The sequence below is a fragment of the Ornithorhynchus anatinus genome, chromosome 13, assembly GCF_004115215.2.
Source record: "Ornithorhynchus anatinus isolate Pmale09 chromosome 13, mOrnAna1.pri.v4, whole genome shotgun sequence".
Lineage (NCBI taxonomy): Eukaryota > Metazoa > Chordata > Mammalia > Monotremata > Ornithorhynchidae > Ornithorhynchus > Ornithorhynchus anatinus.
Window position 1 is genome coordinate 28,286,799 of NC_041740.1, and position 18,338 is coordinate 28,305,136.

The 18,338-nt window shown below is 51.0% G+C and overlaps 1 long non-coding RNA gene across 1 annotated transcript; it reads left to right on the forward strand.

Annotated features, from left to right (window-relative positions):
* The first annotated feature begins 5,332 nt into the window (after positions 1-5,332).
* On the forward strand, positions 5,333-8,543 carry LOC120638782. The gene is made up of 2 exons (XR_005660724.1): positions 5,333-5,410; positions 6,715-8,543. It is a non-coding gene; the product is annotated as an uncharacterized LOC120638782 (long non-coding RNA).
* Positions 8,544-18,338: the final 9,795 nt, after the last annotated feature.

Sequence of the window (18,338 nt, forward strand, 5' to 3'; positions counted from 1 at the left end):
CAGTGCTTGGCAGATAGTAGGTACTTAATAAATACCATAATTATTAGTTATTATAGTAAATACTTAAACACCATAATTATTATTATTAATATTAAATAGGGGAAATGAGGGCTTAATGGGGGATGACCTCTTGGGGGAGATGTGATTTTAGGAAGGCTCTGAAGGTGGGGAGAGTGATAGTCTGCTTTTAAGGTCCAGGCTGCCTTGACTGTTCCTTGGGTCCAGTGTCAGCAGCCTGGACGTGGGGGCTGTGAGGAGGGAACTCAGGACAGGAAAGTGGGGTGGGGGTCAGGCCAAAGATGAGACCCCCTAGGCAGCTGTTTGTAATTTGTGTTTCCCTGGGCAAACCCTTTCATGCCTCAGATCCAATCTTAACCTATCCCTTACCCCCTTTCCTATCCTACCCTATCTTTTCCACCACTACCCCCTCCTCCAATGAAGTGGTTGGGGCTTTCTCCCGGGACACCTGATCTCTAACCCAGCTGCTTCCAATCAGGTGAATTACTGACTTCAGGTTGGGCCCCGCCCTGACCTATATAAGCCTCCAGAGCCGGAGACCATTCAGAGCCAAATGAATTTGTTTTAGTGTCTGTGCCTGTTGAGTTTAGGGGGAGAGAGCTGTTTGGGGGGAGGCAATGAGGTGTTGAGTTTGGGGTAACTTTGAATCTGCTTTTTGGCTTGGTATTGTGGGGGGCTCTTCTGGGCCTGGTAATTTCCTTAAAAGCTTCCCTGCCACGCTGTTGTGTGGAGGTATCATCCTGACACTTTTCCTGCTCTCCTTCATACCTGTGAGGGGGATGGGTAGTGGGGTGAAGGGCCTAACACTCAATCAAAGAAGGCTTCCTGGCTCCTTAAACTGCTTTGTTCTCTAGCTCTCTGTGGCTATGGAAATTCAAAGAGACATTTCCTTCTTACACGCAATCAGTGGTATTTATTGAGTGCTTACTATGTGTAGAGCACTGTACTATAAGGTTGGGAGAATACAGTACAACAATATTAAGACATGTTTCCTGCAGCCCTGACTCATCACCTTACTGTACCTGCCCCCACTTTTCTGTTCTCAATATGGTATCTTCTTCCCCTCCACCTTCAGATATGCTTGTTCTTCACATACTAACGTAGTTCCCTTTCAATCTTATAGGTCCAGCGTCAGCTAAATGAGGAGGACCCAATAATGCAGTATGGGTAAGGGAAGGGTCTGAGTAGAAGAAGAATAATGATAATGATGGCATTTATTATGTGCTTACTATGTGCCAAGCACTGTTCTAAGTACTGGGGTAGATACAAGGTATTCAGGTTGTCCCATTGGGGCTCACAGTTTTAATGCCCATTTTGCAGATCAGGTAACTGAGGCCCAGTGAAGTGACTTGCCCAAAGTCACGTAACTGACAAGTAGTGAGTTGTGGGGTGAATACTTTAGTGCTTGGTGGGTGTGCCAAAACGCTTGAGTGAGCTGAAAGGGAAAATAAAATGTGTGTGGGAATGTGTATTTAGTTGGGTTGGGCATGGGGAACATGTGAGCCTTAGGAACAGCTTATTGTAGAAGAAATTATTTTGGTAGTGGTCTTATAGTTTTGGGAGACCACTAGCATGTCCACTATGTAGGTGGGAGGCTGTGGTCCACGTGAGACACAACAATGGGCCAGCTGAACAGCTGTGGAGGTGAGGAGGGTCCGGATCCAGGGAGTGGAGTCGGTCGTCGGGGGAGAGAGGCAAGCAGACCTCCTGCCCAGATCTAATGTGAAAGGCTCCAGGGGAGGGTGGATTCGTTGTGCAGCATGATAGAGTGAAAAGAGCACAGACTTGGGAGTTAGAAGGTCATGGGTTCTAATCCCCTCCCTGCCACTCATCTGCTCCGTGACCTAGGGCAAGTCACTTCACTGGGCCTCAGTTACCTCATTTGGAAAATGGGGATTGAGACTGTGAGCCTAATGTGAGACAGGGACTTTGTCCAACCTCATTTAACAATAGTAATAATAATAATGTTGGTATTTATTTGGTATTTGCCGAGCACTGTTCTAAGCGCTGGGGTAGACACAGGGTAATCAGGTTGTCCCACGTGAGGCTCACAGTCTTAATCCTCATTTTACAGATGTGGTAACTGAGGCACCGTGAAATTAAGTGACTTGCCCAAAGTCACACAGCTGACAGGTGGTGGAGCTGGGATTAGAACCCATGACCTCTGACTCCTAAGACCATACTCTTTCCACTGAGCCATGCTGATTCTCTGCATTTGCTTGTACCCACCACAGCGCTTAGTACAGTGCCTAGCTTAAATACCAAATGCCTGCCCCCTCCGCTTTCATTCATCCCACTAGCTGCACAAGGACAGCTTCAGGGGAAAGTGGCCCAGTTGGTGAACAAGGCAGGGGCCAGTTGTACTGCCTGGCGGGTCACAGGGATGTAAGGAAGCAGCCAGAGAGGGCCCTGCGTCGCAGATGCAGGTCCTGCCCTGAGGTGGGTAGAAGAAGGCCCTGCCCCACATGGACTAGGGCAGATGCAGGCCCCAGACTGAGGTGGGTGGACTCTGGCCCTGCCCCTCACAGAAGTGGGCAGTTGCAGACCTAGCTTGAAGTGCGTGGACACAGGCCCCACCCCAGGTGAAGGCCGGTGGACACAGGTCCAGCCTGCAGGAGTTCCCCATCTGGTTGGAACAGGCCAGCCGTGTCCCACAGAGATCATTATGGACCCTCCGCCTCCAGCCACCGCCAGCTTAGTGCTCCGTCCCATTGCCCCAGACTGGAGCTTGGTCATAAGCCCTGGGTGACGGTCCTCTGTGCAGGTATGTTCTTGTGCTCTCTTATCAAAGCAATCAATCACTGGTAATTGAGCACTCACTGTTTGCAGAGCACTGAACTAAGCACATTTTTATGGTATTCTTAAGCACTTACTACGTCCCAGGCACAGTACTAAGCACTGGAGTAGATACAAGCTATTCAGAATGGGCCTAGTCCATGTTCCACATGGGCCTTATGGTCTTAATCCCCATTTACAGTTGAGGTAACTGAGGCACAGGGAAGTGAAGTGAATTGCCCAAAGTCACCAGCAGACAAGTAGCAGAGGTGGGATTAGAAACCAGGTCCTTCTGGCACCCAGTCCTGTGCTTGATTCACTAGGTCATGCTGCTTATTGAGCACTTATTCTGTGCAGAGCACTGTACTAAATCCTTGGGACAATATAATATGACAGAGTTGGTAGTCACGATTCCTGCCCTCATTTCCTGCTTTCTAGATGAGAAGACAAGCAAAATAGATGAATAAATCATTAATGGATATGTGCATAGTGGATAGAGCACGGGCCTGGGAGTCAGGTCATGGATTCTAATCCTGGCTACTCCAACTTGTCTACTCTGTGACCTCAGGCAAGTCACTTCACTTCTTGGGGCCTCAGTTTCTGCATCTGTAAAATGGGGATAGAGATTGTGAGCCCCACATGGGACGGGGACTCTATCCAACCTGATTTGCTTATATCCGCCCCAGCACTTAGTAAAGTGCTTGAAATTATAGTGAGTGCTTAACAAATACTGTATTATTGTTATTATAAAGTGTGGTAAGGCTGAGGGTGAATAATATTAATAGTAATAGAAATAATTTTAATTTGTTCAGCGCTTACTCTGTACCATGAACTGTACTAAGCACTGGGGTAGATACAAGATAATCAGGTCCCACAGAGGGCTCACATTTTAAGTAGCAAGTCTAAGTAGCCTAAGCTGAGGGTGGGTGCCCAAAGGGTACAGATCCAACAAAGCAGGGAGCACGTGGCCACCTAAAACCCCTGGCTTAGTGGCACTGGGACCAGCCCACTGGCCTCTCTCTTCGTGCCAGCCTCTGGCTCACCTGGGGGCATCTGAGTGCCGGACACACGGACTCTTTCTGAGACTGGAGAAGTCAGGAGTGCCCAGTCCCCACTGCGCTCCTTGCAGTCTCCTGCCCCATCCTGGCCACTGTGGGCCTCCATTCCAGCCAGCCCCATCCCTGGAGGGCGGACTGGAGACATCCTCCCTTCCTCACCTCAGTGGCACTGGCAGCCTGCTCCCTCACCTCCCATCCCCTAACAGTGAGCAAGGTCGGATCTTGGTTCAGGGGTAAATGGGAGCAGCAGGGGTCCAGAGGGAGGACATGGGGCTTCTCCCGGCTCCCCTCCCAACCTCCTGTCTCTCTCCACTCCAGTCCACACTTCACTCTGCTCTCTCAATCATTTTCCTACAAAAACGTTCAGACCATGTTTCCCCTCTCCTCAAAAACTACAGTGCTTGCCCATCCATCTCCAAATCAAACAAATTCTCCTCACCATTAGTTTTATAATAATAAGTTGGTATTTGTTAAGTGCTTACTATGTGCCGAGCACTGTTCTAAGCGCTGGGGTAGATACAGGGGAATCAGGTTGTTCAATGTGGGGCTCACAGTCTTAATCCCCATTTTACAGATGAAGTAACTGAAGCACAGAGAAGTTAAGTGACTTGCCCACAGTCACACAGTTGACAAGTGGCAGAGCTGGGATTCAAACTCATGACCTCTGACTCCAAAGCCTGTGCTCTTTCCACTGAGCCACGCTGCCTCTCTAAAAACACTTTTAAAGCACTCAGTCTCCTCGCCCCCTCTACGTCACCTCGCTACTCTCCTACTACAACCCAGCACACACACTTCGCTCCTCTAATGCTAACCTCACTGGGCCTCCATCTCATTTATCTCGCTGCCGACCCCTCCCCCACATCCTATCTCTGGCCTGGAATGCCCTGCTTTCTCAAATCTTACAGACAATGACTCTCCCCACTTTTGAAGTCTTATTGAAAGCACATCTCTTCTAAGACGCCTTTCCTGATTAAGCCCCCTTTCCTCTTTTCCCACTGCCTTCTATGTTGTCCTGACTTGTTCCCTTTATTCATCCACCCTCCCCATCCCACAGCACTTATGTACTTATCTGTCATTTATTTATTTTATGTTAATATCAGCCTTCCCCTCTAAATTGTAAGCTCTTTGTGGACAGGGAATGTACCTGTTTATTGTTATAGGGTACTCTCCCAAGGACTTGGTACAGTGCTCTGTGCACAGCAAGTGCTCAATAAATACAATTGAATGAGTGAATGAATTACCAATGGCCAAAAGGCTACCCGGCCTCCCCGTCCCCCTCTCCCCACTGCATTCTGACCTCCACACTATGTGGGGAGGGAGGGAAAGGGACTCTGTAGGGCCGAAGCGTGGATGGAGCAGGTGCCTGATCCTGGGGCGGGAGGATGGAGGGACAGTGCCCGCACAAGTGCCCAGGTCGGTGCCCAGGTTAGCCCAATCTTGAAACTGGTATTCCCATTTTCTAACCCCATCTCCCTGCAGATTCACTGCATGATGCCTTCGCTGTGGTTCAGATTACACTGCTGAAAACCAGGGGACAGAGTGCAGATGCTCTCCATCAGGTAGGAGGCCCGCCCGGGCAGGTGGGCTTCAGAGCGGCCCTGACAGGGACCGGGCAGATACAGTTGACATCACGCCTAGCATAGCGTAGTGGTAACCTACCCATCACTAGGAGAAGCAGTGTGCCCTAGTGGATAGAGCACAGGCCTGGGAGTTAGAGGGACCTGGGATCTAATCCCGGCTCTGCCACTTGTCTGCTGGGTGACCTTGGAAATCATTTCACTTCTCTGGGCCTCAGTTCCCTCATCTGTAAAATGGGGATTAAGACCGTGAGCCCCATGTGCAACGGGGACTGTGTCCAACCCCATTTGCTTGTCTCCACCCCAGTGCTTAGTACAGTGCCTGGCACATAATAAGTGCTTAAAGTGTGACTGTGGGCAAGTCACGTCACTTCTCTGTGCCTCAGTTTCCTCATCTGTAAAATGGGGATTTACTGTGAGCTTCACGTGGGACAACCTGATGACCCTGTATCTACCCCAGTGCTTAGAACAGTGTTCTGCACATAGTAAGCACTTAACAAATACCAACATTATTAAAGTGGAAAGAGCACGGGCTTGGGAGTCAGAGGTCATGGGTTCTCATCCAGGCTCTACCACTTGCCAGCTATGTGACTTTGGACAAGTCACTTAACTTCTCTGTGCCTCAGTTCCCTCATCTGTAAAATGGGGATTAAGACTGTGAGGCCCACATGGGACAACTTGATTACCTTATATCTACCCCAGTGCTTAGAACAGTGCTTGGCAAATAGTGCTTAACAAATACCATTATTTTTATTATCATAGTTATGATTATCATTATTACTTTCATTATTATAACCACTACCTAGCTGAGGTCTGCCCAGGACCAGAACTCAGAGCCTTTCTCTGAGAGGGTGACTCTAGGCCCTCTTCTCACTCCAGACATCTTGGATTCCACTCCCAGCCCCCTCTAAACAGAGTTGGCACTCCTGAGCTGGCCCAGAGGACGGTTTGGTGCCAGAGCCGGAGGCATCCTGGGTGTCTGTGAAGTGGGCAGGGGGTGGATTAGTTTGCTGGAAACCAGGCTGTTCCAGCCCAGATGTTTGGTCACCCAAGCCAGCCATCCTGCCTAGATGCAGATGGCAGAGCAGTCTGCAGGGCAGGGGCTGGGAATGGGATGGGACAGAGCGGAAAGGCATCTGACCGGAGGCTGAGGTGGTGAGCTGGTCAATCCTACTGGGAACCTGTCCTCAGAGGGCCCCAGAGCTGATGGATGGGCTGGGCTGGGGGAAGCCGTAGTGCAGAGGGCCGGCCTTACTCAATTTCTGCCCCATCCTGCCCCCCTGCAGATCAGCGCAGGAGGAAGCCGGACCTGCCGGGACTCCCACAGCCGCAGTTTGGATGACATCCGTCTTGGCTGGTGCCAGGGCCAACTCTAGCCCCCAAGCCCCACCCTGGCCTCCCCCGCCTCCCACAGCTACACCTTCGGCTGTGTTCCAGAGGGCAAAGCGCTCACCTCCAGCCCTGCCCACCAGCTGGCAGGGGGTGAGACCCAAGGGGACCTGTACAGGAGGAGGTCTGGCCACTGCATGTCCCTGAGCCTCCTGGGGGATGACCAGCTCCTGGAGGAATTTGCCGTGTAGGTAGAGAGGTGCTGGGGCTACCTCCTACTCTGTGCTGGCGTCCCTCTTCCTTCCGCCTCCCTGCCCCATGGGGATCCCACCAGGGCCCAGACAGACCCTACCCCATCTCTGGCCCGGTTACCTGCCTCCAGTCACTTTGGTGTGTGACACAGCCAGTGGGCCATTCCAGGGAGTTTGGTGGCTGGGAGGTTCATGTTCGGGTGTGGCCTGTCACACCTGAGTGGGATGGAAGAACCCCATTATCCCAGACATGCTTGACCACTGTCTGAGTTTCTGCATCTTCTGTTGGGATAACCAGCCAGTTTCCAGATGCTAAACTGGATATGGGGAAGAATCCCAGGAATCCCTTCCAGCTGCACCTTTCAGGAAGGTGGTGCCGTGTGTTGGGGTGATGATGTGGGGGGGGGCAGATTGGTGCTCGATATTGACCTCTCCCTCGCCCCCCCACCAAGAACTCTAGGTCTCATCCTGCCTTTTTTGGAAGGGGGTGGAGTTGCCCAGTTACCCTTTTTATGTGATATGCCCAGTTCTGCCATTCTGGAACAGGGGGTCATAGGGTCCCTTCCTAGCAGTATATCTTCAGAATCTGGGGCTTGGGGGACCAGCTGAGATGGCCCCTCGGTCCTGAGAGCAGAGGGGTCTCCGGGGAGGCACCAGAGTCCCTTCTGGGCAGAGGAGTTGGCTCTACTACCCTCCTTCCTCCAGCCTATTGACTTCTCCTCCCTTTCAGGACCCAGTATTCCCTTTCCCAGTTGTTCCTAGGGCTGCCCAGTTATGGGGTTCCTTGTCTCGAACATTGCTGGTGGGCCAGTGGGGGGGTACCCCCTCGCTTTTCCCCCCACCCCAGGATGACCATCCCTCTCCTCCACGCCCCAGCCCACTAGGGCTGCCGAGAAAGCCAGCGTAGTACGGATGGGGCTGTGCTCTAGGACTCTCTGGTGTTGCAGAGAAGGATGAGGAGGAAGGCTTCAGTCACTATCCCCATGGGATTCCCAGGACACCTTGGATGCAGAGGGGGAAGGGATGGACTCCGTCCTTGTGGACATCTGCCACTCCCTGCCCCAAGCAGCCAACTTTCTGCTCGCGAGGATGTCCCAGTCCCACTGCAGAAAGTCTTGGCTCCTGCCCACGGTTACAAGCCCACACCTCATCCTCAATGACCAGCAGCGGGCAGGGGCAACGCTGCCCAGACCTTTCCCCCTTCTCCCACTCCCCTGGCCATTCTATAGGGAATTATTTGAGCACCTCCTCCTCCCCTGAGAAGAGCCCACGGACCCCAAGCAGACCACCTTGCTTGCCAAAATGGCCCCCAGCCCCCAGACCACCCTCACAATCTTCCTAGATCAGGCCAGAAGGGTGGACAAGGCCAGCTACCACCCTGATATTCGATCTCCATCCCCTTGGGAAACAGTGGTCCAGGCTGGGGCTCCAGTGGTCCACGGCCTCTCCCTCAACCGCCAGTCGAAATGTCACGTGCCCCCAGAGCCTGAAGCTACTGGTAACAGCTTCGGTCAAACCTTGGCTTCGGTCAAAGGCTAGTGAAAGCCATCCCTCCCCCTAGGCCAGCCGGCTCTCCTAATGGAGTGGTCTCGGGTGCTTACTTGTGGAAAGGGGGAGAAGGGCTCTGGCCAGGTAAGGCCATGACACCTGGGACGTTTTAGTTCTGACAGGTGCCTCGGCCCACGGGGTCGGTGCCACCGCAGGTTGTAAGTGCCGTCCGGTTTCCCCAGGCTCCCTCCCCCGACCACAGACTGAGGAGGAACTGGGCTCTGGCACTGGCAGGCCTAGATGGGCCCAGAATGACTGTCTCCTTCCCACCCCGCCCCAGAAGGCCAATGAGCTGCTCTGGGGCTAAGGTGGGCCCTGGGATGGCTTGGTGGGGATTTCGTTCCTGAAAGGGCAGTTGGGGGCAGGAAAAAATCTTCGCTGCTACCTTTCTTTTGAAACTTCCCACTTTCAGTGTTGGGGTGATCCCAGGTGTCTGGTGAAATGGTCTCTGTGCTGGACACAAAGACTCCATCTCATGCGCTGTGGGGGTTTGGTTGAGGGCAGGAGGGGTTTTGGGGGACTGTGTCTCCTCCCCCTCAGGCCAGCACCGGACCCAGTCAGACTGTGCGGTCGGGCTTGTCTCTGCCGGACTAGACTGCCAAAATACTCTACCTTTGCCTGAATCAACCTCCTTTTCATGTTGGAAAGTATTAAGATGGCATCCCTGTAAAACCATTATCATACTTACCTTTGAATCCCTGCAGGTTGATCGGGGTGTACATGCTGAATTTTGTGCCGAGAGCTTCCTCTTTTTCCTAGAACATATAAGTTTGGAGGAACAGGCCGACAGGCTGCGGGGTTCCCTGGTGTCATTTCCCCTCTGAAGGACGTTCCTTTCTGGGAAAGGCATGCTGGGAAAGGATCTGCATGCCAATAAAGAAGCCGCAAACAGTCTTTTTAGTCTGGTGACTCGTTTGCTGAACATGGTGATAATAATTGTGGTATTTGTTCAATGCTTACTATGTGCCAGGCACTGTAGTAAGCACTGAGGTGGATACAAGAAAATTGGGTTTGACACAGTCCCTGTCCCACATGGGGCTCACAGTCTCAACCCCTATTTTACAGATGAAGGAACTGAGGCCCAGTGAAGTGACTTGCCCAGAGTCACACAGCAGACAAGTTGGCGGAGCCGGAATTAGAACCCATGACCTTCTGACTCCCAGGCATGTGCTCTATCCATTACGCCGTGCCATTTCTACGGTAGGAAGGGGCATGAGACAGCTGGCGGTGGGGATGGAGAAGCCACAGAGGTCACTGGCGGGATACCAGAGGTAAGACACAGGGCCGGCCTGCCAGGTTATCTGATGCTTTCGTACTGGTCTCCCCAAGGGTTCAGTTGCTGAAAACATTGGATCCAAGACCGGCTTGATTGGGATGAAAACGAGAACAGTAGCAGCCTCCACAAGACCTTGGGAAAGCCATAGCAGCTGCTGCTGGAGCCGTCACTGTGACTGTGGTGGTGACTGGGCTCTGAGCCACCAAGAGCCAGAAATTCTGCTCCTCTTGCCGAGGTACCTTCCCTATTTGGGGCCTCGTCTTTCAGGTGGCCTCAGTGTTTTGTTTCGTCTCTCCTTACATGTCTGTCATAAGTTCCCTCTCTCTCTTTCTATTTTTAGATAGTGAGTCCCCTGTGGGACAAGAACAGGGTTTAATTCCCACTTGTGTATTCTTTCCCAGCATTTAGTAGAGTGCTCTGCACTCAGTAAGCATTTAATAGCATTCCTACTGGGGCCCTAAGTTATGAGACTGTGGCAGAGGAGGATAAAATCAGGATCCAGAGCACTTCCGGAACCACAGAGAATGTACAGGCTGAGAGATGGGGAGAGGCCACCAGCGGTGAAAAGCTCACAACCGTTGGGCAGAGGAGGAGACGAGGAATGGCTGCCTCGGTGACTCCCGCCAGAGCTCTGATTGTGTCAACCCTGGGCTGGGATCCGGCCAAGCTGCATCTCCCTGCTGCTCACACAATCAATCGTATTTAGTGAGCGCTTGCTGTAGGCAGAGCACTGTGATAGTAATAATTATGCTACTGGTTAAGGACTGTGTGTCAAGCACTGTACTAAGCGCTAGGGTGGATGCAAGTTCATTGGGTTGCACACAGTCTCTGCCTCATGTGGGGTTCACAATCTCAAGAGGGAGAGCGAGTCCCGGGGGGGCAGGGAGAGCACGGTGGGTCACTCTGACCGGCCCGTCCACTTGTGGATCCTCTCCAGAGCTGGAGGAGGTCCAGACCCTGAGTCCCATAGCTTCAGTTGGGCGGCTCTCTCCTCAACTCTGACCTAGAGGGACCCAGGCGCCCCCACCACGAAGCCAGGCACTGGACATGTGGCTGCCATCTTCAGCCATCTGCTTATTCCTCATGCTGCTGATGCTTTCTCTGTCAAGTCCTGATTATTTTCCTGATGTTTGTAATGAGCTTTTTATATGTCCAGCACTATTCTAAGCACTGGGGTAGTTAATCACGTTGGACACTGTCCCTGTGCTGCACTGGACTTGGTCTAAGTGATGATGATGATAATAATGATAAAGGTATTTGTTAAGCACTAGGTGCAAAGCACTCTGCTAAGCACTGGGGAAGAGATAAAATGATCAGATAAGATCATCAGTTAAAAGAGCAGTTGGGCCTAGTGGCAAGAGCACGGACTTTCATTCAATAGTATTTATTGAGCGCTTACTATGTGCAGAGCACTGTACTAAGCGCTTGGGATGAACAAGTAGGCAACAGATAGAGACAGTCCCTGCCGTTTGACGGGCTTACAGTCTAATCGGGGGAGACGGACAGACAAGAACAATGGCACTAAACAGCGTCAAGGGGAAGAACATCTCATAAAAACAATGGCAACTAAATAGAATCAAGGCGATGTACAATTCATTAACAAAATAAATAGGGTAACGAAAATATATACAGTTGAGCGGACGGGTACAGTGCTGTGGGGATGGGAAGGGAGAGGTGGAGGAGCAGAGGGAAAAGGGGAAAATGAGGCTTTAGCTGCGGAGAGGTAAAGGGGGGATGGCAGAGGGAGTAGAGGGGGAAGAGGAGCTCAGTCTGGGAAGGCCTCTTGGAGGAGGTGATTTTTAAGTAAGGTTTTGAAGAGGGAAAGAGAATCAGTTTGGCGGAGGTGAGGAGGGAGGGCGTTCCAGGACCGCGGAGGACGTGACCCAGGGTCGACGGCGGGATAGGCGAGACCGAGGGACGGCGAGGAGGTGGGCGGCAGAGGAGCGGAGCGTGCGGGGTGGGCGTAGAAAGAGAGAAGGGAGGAGAGGTAGGAAGGGGCAAGGTGATGGAGAGCCTTGAAGCCTAGAGTGAGGAGTTTTTGTTTGGAGCGGAGGTCGATAGGCAACCACTGGAGTTGTTTAAGAAGGGGAGTGACATGCCCAGATCGTTTCTGCAGGAAGATGAGCCGGGCAGCGGAGTGAAGAATAGACCGGAGCGGGGCGAGAGAGCGGGGGGACTTGGGAGTCAGAGGTTGTGGGTTATAATCCCGGCTCTGCCACTTCTCTGCTGTGTGACCTTGGGCAAGTCAATTAACCTCTCTGTACCTCAGTTACCTCATCTGTGCAATGGGGATTAGGGCTGTGAGCCCCATGTGGGGCAACCTGATTACCTTGTATCTACCCCATGAGTTCGAATCCCAGCTCTTCCACTTGTCAGCTGTGTGACTGTGGGCAAGTCACTTAACTTCTCTGTGCCTCAGTTACCTCATCTGCAAAATGGGGATTAAGACTGTGAGCCCCACGTGGGACAACCTGATTCCCCTGTGTCTACCCCAGCGCTTAGAACAGTGCTCTGCACATAGTAAGCGCTTAACAAATACCAACATTATTACCCCAGTGCTTAGAACAGTGCTTGGCACATAGTAAGCACTTAAATACTATAATTATAATTATTATTATTATCATCTGATAATTCCAACCCAATTATCTTGTACCCACCCCAGTGCTTAGAACAGTGCCTGGTACACAGTAAGCGCTTAAGAAATACCGTATTTATTATTATTATTGCTAGATGAGAAGTAGAGCACAGGTCTGGGGCTCAGGACTGGGAGTCAGAAGGATCTGGATTCTAATCTCTGCCTCTTGTCTGCTGTGTTACTCTGGGTGAGTCACTTCATTTCTCTAGGCCTCAGTTACCTCCTCTGTAAAATAGGGATTAAGATTGTGAGCCCCATGCGGGACAGGTACATGCAGGACAACCTGATAAGCTTGTATCTACCCCAGTGCCTGACACATAGTAAGCACTTCACAAATACCATTAAAAAATATGGTTTCTGTAACACCCAAAACTCATGCTTAACTTCTCCGTGCCTCAGTTACCTCCTTTGTAAAATGGGAATGAAGCCTGTGAGCCCCACGTGGCACAACCTGATTTCCTTCTATAATAATGTTGGCATTTGTTAAGCACTTACTATGTGCCGAGCACTGTTCTAAGCGCTGGGGGAGATACAGGGTAATCAGGTTGTCCCACGTGAGGCTCACAGTTAATCCCCATTTTACAGATGAGATAACTGAGGCACAGAGAAGTTAAGTGACTTGCCCACAGTCACACAGCTGACAAGTGGCAGAGCTGGGAGTCGAACCCATGACCTCTGACTCCGAAGCCCGGGCTCTTTCCACTGAGCCTCACTGCTTCTCACTTCTATCTACCCCAGCGCTTCGAACAGTGCTTGGCACATAGTAAGCGCTTAAATGCCATTACTATTATTATTAAAGGGGAGAGAGAAGAGGAATTTTGTCCCCATTTTCCAGATGAGGAAACTGACTCAGAGATGGTAAGTGACTTGCCCACTGGCATAGCAGACAAGTGGCAGGGTCAGGATTAGAATCGGGTCTCCTGACTCCCAATCCGGGCTCTCGCCATAGAGCACACTAAATCAGGTAAGAAGTTCTGGGAGAAGGGAGGACAGTGGCTTAGATGTCCCTAGGTCGCCTCTCGCCCCGGGGGCTCACAGTGTCTAGCGGAGGGTGGGCAGAGGATGTGACGGGAATGAGTCATTGGGCAGTCACAGCCCCCACAGCCCAGCAGGGAAGGTCTGAATTATGCCTAGGCATGGGTAAATTGTGTGGCAGTGATTGCAGGCTCCGGACTGTCCCGCAGGTGACCCCGGCCACTCCGAGCCAGCAGAGCGCTGTGGCTGTGGGCGGGACCTGCTCAATGTGTATGTGCTTACCTGCAGCTGCTCGCTGACCCGCGGAAATCACTCTGCCACTGCTTGGATCACAACACCAGGGCCTCAGGACGGGACACGGCATGCAAGGCCAGGCCCAGAGCCTCAGGGGGAGACACAGCGAGCAGGCCCAGGGCCTCAGACGGCAAAACCCACGTCCTTTCCTTTTGACCTGTGTTAGGCTGATCGGGGTTTATTTACAGCAGACCAGTGATAGTGATAGTGCAGCCAGTGAACAGTTATCACAGCTGGGTCCTGGAGTGAGGGGGCCGGGGAGACCCTTCATTTCCTTCCCATCCATGAGGTCCCTGTCCTGGGCACGTTTTGGATCCACTTGTCTGCAGGCAGCCCAATGTGGTGAAAAGTCAGCGGTTGCGTAACGAGGACCGGACAGGGCCGCTCACCAGCTGTTCCAAATGCTGTTGGCAGGTTCTCTACTCCAGGGCATCATTACTGCCTTCTCTGGTTTCTGCTCTTCAGTTGGAGGTTGGAACGGGTGATGAGCAAACGTCCAGTAATGCAACGTCCATCCCTGGGGCAGGGGGAGTGTGCATCCCCTAGATTGAATCACCAATGCAACAATGGCTAATAATAATAATAACTACGGTATTTTTCAGCACTTGCTATGTGCCAGACCCTGCTCTAAGCACTAGGGTAGATAATCAGGTTGGACACAGTCTGTGTCTCACATGGGGCTCTTAATCCCCATTTTAATCTTAATAATAATGGTACTTATTAAGCTCCCCTCTCAGGGTGGCATCTGGAGAGTGGCCAGTACTCTACCAGTCTTGACTATGGGAGGGAGAGTTGGGCAGAGGATTGTCCATTCCATTCCATTCCATTCCATTCCTAGCTTGGGCAGTGATTAGCGAGTGGAAAGCAATCTGCTACAAGTCAAAACTCCCCTGTGCTGGGCGGTAGCAGCATGGGAGAGAGTCGAGGGCAGAAACTCAAGTTTACTGCATGAAAGGAAGCAAATGACAAACCGCTTTCAGATTTTTACCAAGAAAACTCTTGGGATACACTAACTAGGAGGGAGAACAAGTAATTCCAGTTTTCCAGTTGAGGAAATGGAGGCCCAGAGAAGTGAAGTGACTTTCCCAGGTCACACAGCAAGCAGTCGGAGGAGCCGAAACTGGAACTCAGCTCCTTCTGAGTCCCAGACCCGAGCTCTGTCCTCTAAGCCATGCTGCTCTCTTTATTGGAGGCAAGCTTACCTTCCCTCTCCCCTACTGTTTCCTACACCCCAAAGAGAGAGGGATGATGGAAAGAGGGGCATTTCACCAAGATTTCAGAGAATTTCAATTCTGTGCCAATGTCTTCAGTGGTCTCGGGGAGGGATAGAAGGACCTGAACCAGCAAATAATTCCACTAACTGAGGTCAGAAAATTCAATTACCTGGACTTGGAAGGTAAGAAGTTTTTTCTCCCCTTTGATATGAAGAAATTGCTAGGGTAGACCTGATCTAAAAGCCTCGTGTATTAGACTCCCCAACACATTCCCCATTTATCTTATAGCTCATCACTGGCCTTAGTATCTGCAATTTGTGGTTAGGTTGCTATTTCTTCCTAGTGGCTAAACTAATTCCATAAAAAGTAGCTTTTGTTCAGCTGGGAGCATTTGGTCTAGGAGCCAGCTGAAAGAGCTAAGGGCTCCTGGCATTCAACTGAAACCAATTCAGGAATTTCGAAGCAGCGTGGCTCAGTGGAAAGAGCACGGGCTTTGGAGTCAGGGCTCATGAGTTCAAATCCCAGCTCTGCCACTTGTCGGCTGTGTGACTGTGGGCAAGTCACTTAACTTCTCCGGGCCTCAGTTCCCTCATCTGTAAAATGGGGATTAAGACTGTGAGCCCCACGTGGGACAACCTGATTCCCCTATGTCTACCCCAGCGCTTAGAACAGTGCTCGGCACATAGTAAGCGCTTAACAAATACCAACATTATTATTAATTTCCAAAAAGATAATCTATCTTGCAGAGGTCAGTCACAGCTCAAGTCCATGAATATGTCTTGCCTGTCACTAATCAGTCTGTCAGTCAATGGTATTTATTGTCTGCTGTGTGACTTCGGGCAAGTCTCTTAGCTTCTCTGTGCTTCTGTTTCCTCATCTGTAAAATGTGGATTCACATTCAATCCCTGATCTCCCTTCTACTTAGGCTGTGTTCCCTGTGTGGACTGTGTCCAACCTGATCCTCCTGTTTCTGCCCCAGAACTTGGCACACAGTGGTTTCAACACCAGGCCTTTCATCGTTGTGCTTGTGAAGAGCTTTGTGTGTACCCTGGTTGAAAGCACAGACTAGCCAGGTTCCTCAGGGAATTAGCTCCCCATGGGCAGGGAATTGTTCATTTATTGTTGCATTGTATTCTCCCAAGTGCTTAGTACAGTGCTCTGCACACACTTAACACTCAATAAATATAATTGAATGAATGAATGGATGTTTAGCACTGTTCCCCATTCCTGGGTTTTCCCTCCCAGTCACACACCCCCCAACCCTGCTGGAACCACCTAGAAGCAGTGTGGTCCAGTGGATAGAGCCCTGGCCTAGGAGTCGGGAGGACCCGGGTTCTAATTCCAGCTCCACCAGTCATCTACTGGGAGATCTTGGCCAAGTCACTTCACTCCTCTGGGCCTCAGTTACCTGATCTGGAAAATGAGGATTAAGACTGAGCCACATTTGGGACAGATACTGTTCCAACCTGATTAGCTTGTATCTCCCCGCAGTACTTAGAATAATGCTTGGTACAGAGCAAGTGCTTTACAAATGCCATCATTACCGTCGTTATCAGTATGTGTGTCCTCTAGCAGACAGCAGCAGTTGTGCGACCTTTACCCCATAACAGTGGGGGTGCCCTCCAACCACCATTTTCTATCTGGAGCCTGAGAAACCTTGCAGGCCACTGGACGACATCGCTGGGGCCTCCCTTGGGGATGGTAGATTGCCTCTCACCTCCCCGTTCCCTCTACTCTCAGTCCACCCTCCCTCTCGCCGCTCCCCCACTCAGCCAAGATAATTAATGTTGGTATTTGTTAAATGCCTTACTATGTGCAGAGCACTGTTCTAAAGTGCTGGGGGAGCTACAGGGTAACCAGGTTGGCCCACGTGAGGCTCACAGTGTGGCTCAGTGGAAAAAGCCTGGGCTTTGGACTCAGAGATCATGGGTTTGAATCCCGGCTCTGCCACTTGTCAGCTGTGTGACTGTGGGCAAGTCACTAAAACTTCTCTGTGCCTCAGTTCCCTTCATTCTGTAAAATGGGGATTAAACTGTGAGCCTCATGTGGGACAACCTGATTACCCTGTATCTACGCCAGCACTTAGAACAGTGCTCTGAACATAAGTAAGTGCTTAACAAATACCAACATTATTTTTTATTATTATTATTAATCCCCATTTTACAGATGAGGTCACTGAGGCACAGAGAAGTTAAGTGACTTGCCCACAGTCACACAGCTGACAAGTGGCGGAGCTGGGATTCGAACCCATGACCCCTGACTTCCCAGCCTGGGCTCTTTCCACTGAGCCATGCTGAAGATCCCCAGGTCTTGCCCATTTTATGGCCTTCGGTCCAGTTCTCGGCCAGTCTGTCCCCTGACAAATACCGATAATGCACTGGATACCATTTACATCCGTTTTTATTTTTTCAAATCCCAGGGTCCAGAAGAGGCTCCCCAATTGTTAGGAACGAGGCAGGGGAAATGGAACAGGTCTGAAACATGGGCATAGTCCACCTCCATGTTCTGATTGCCCAGTCTCCATGGTTGCCAATTAATGCTGAAAGGAACCCAGATTGGCAACTTGCTGGCTCATTAGCCCATAGAGGGCAGAGATTGTATCTGTTCACTCTCGTGGACTCTTCCAGTTTTCTTAATACATTGCTTAATGCACAGGGTAAGTGCTTAGTAATAACAATGTTGGTATTTGTTAAGCGCCGAGCACTGTTCTAAGTGCCGAGCACGGGCTTGGGAGTCATAGGTCATAAGGTCGAATCCCGGTTATGCCACTTGTCAGCTGTGTGACTGTGGGCAAGTCACTTAACTTCTCTGTGCCTCAGTTCCCTCACCTGTAAAATGGGGTTTAACTGTGAGCCTCACGTGGGACAACCTGATGACCCTGTATTTACCCCAGCGCTTAGAACAGTGCTTGGCACATAGAAAGCGCTTAACAAATACCAACATTATTGCTAGGGTAGATAGAGTCATCAGGTTGTCCCACATGAGGCTCATGATCTTAATCCCCATTTTATAGATGAGGTAACTGAGGCACCGAGAAGTTAAGTGACTTGCCCACAGTCACACAGCTGACAGGTGGCGGAGTCGGAATTCGAGCCCATGACCCCTGACTCCCAAGCCCATGCTCTTTCCCCGGAGCTATGCTGCTTCTCTAAATACTGTTGACTGACTGTTGGAGTGAAACCTGTCTCTTATAATAATAATAATAACTGTGGTATTTGTTAAGCATTTACTATGTGCCAAGCACTGTTCCAAGCACTGGGGTAGATAGAAGCTAATGAGGCTGGACACAGAGTCTGTTCCACATGGAGCTCAGAGTCTCAATCCCCATTTTACAGATGAGGTACCTGAGGCACAGAGAAGTGAAGTGACTTGCCCAAGGTCACACAGC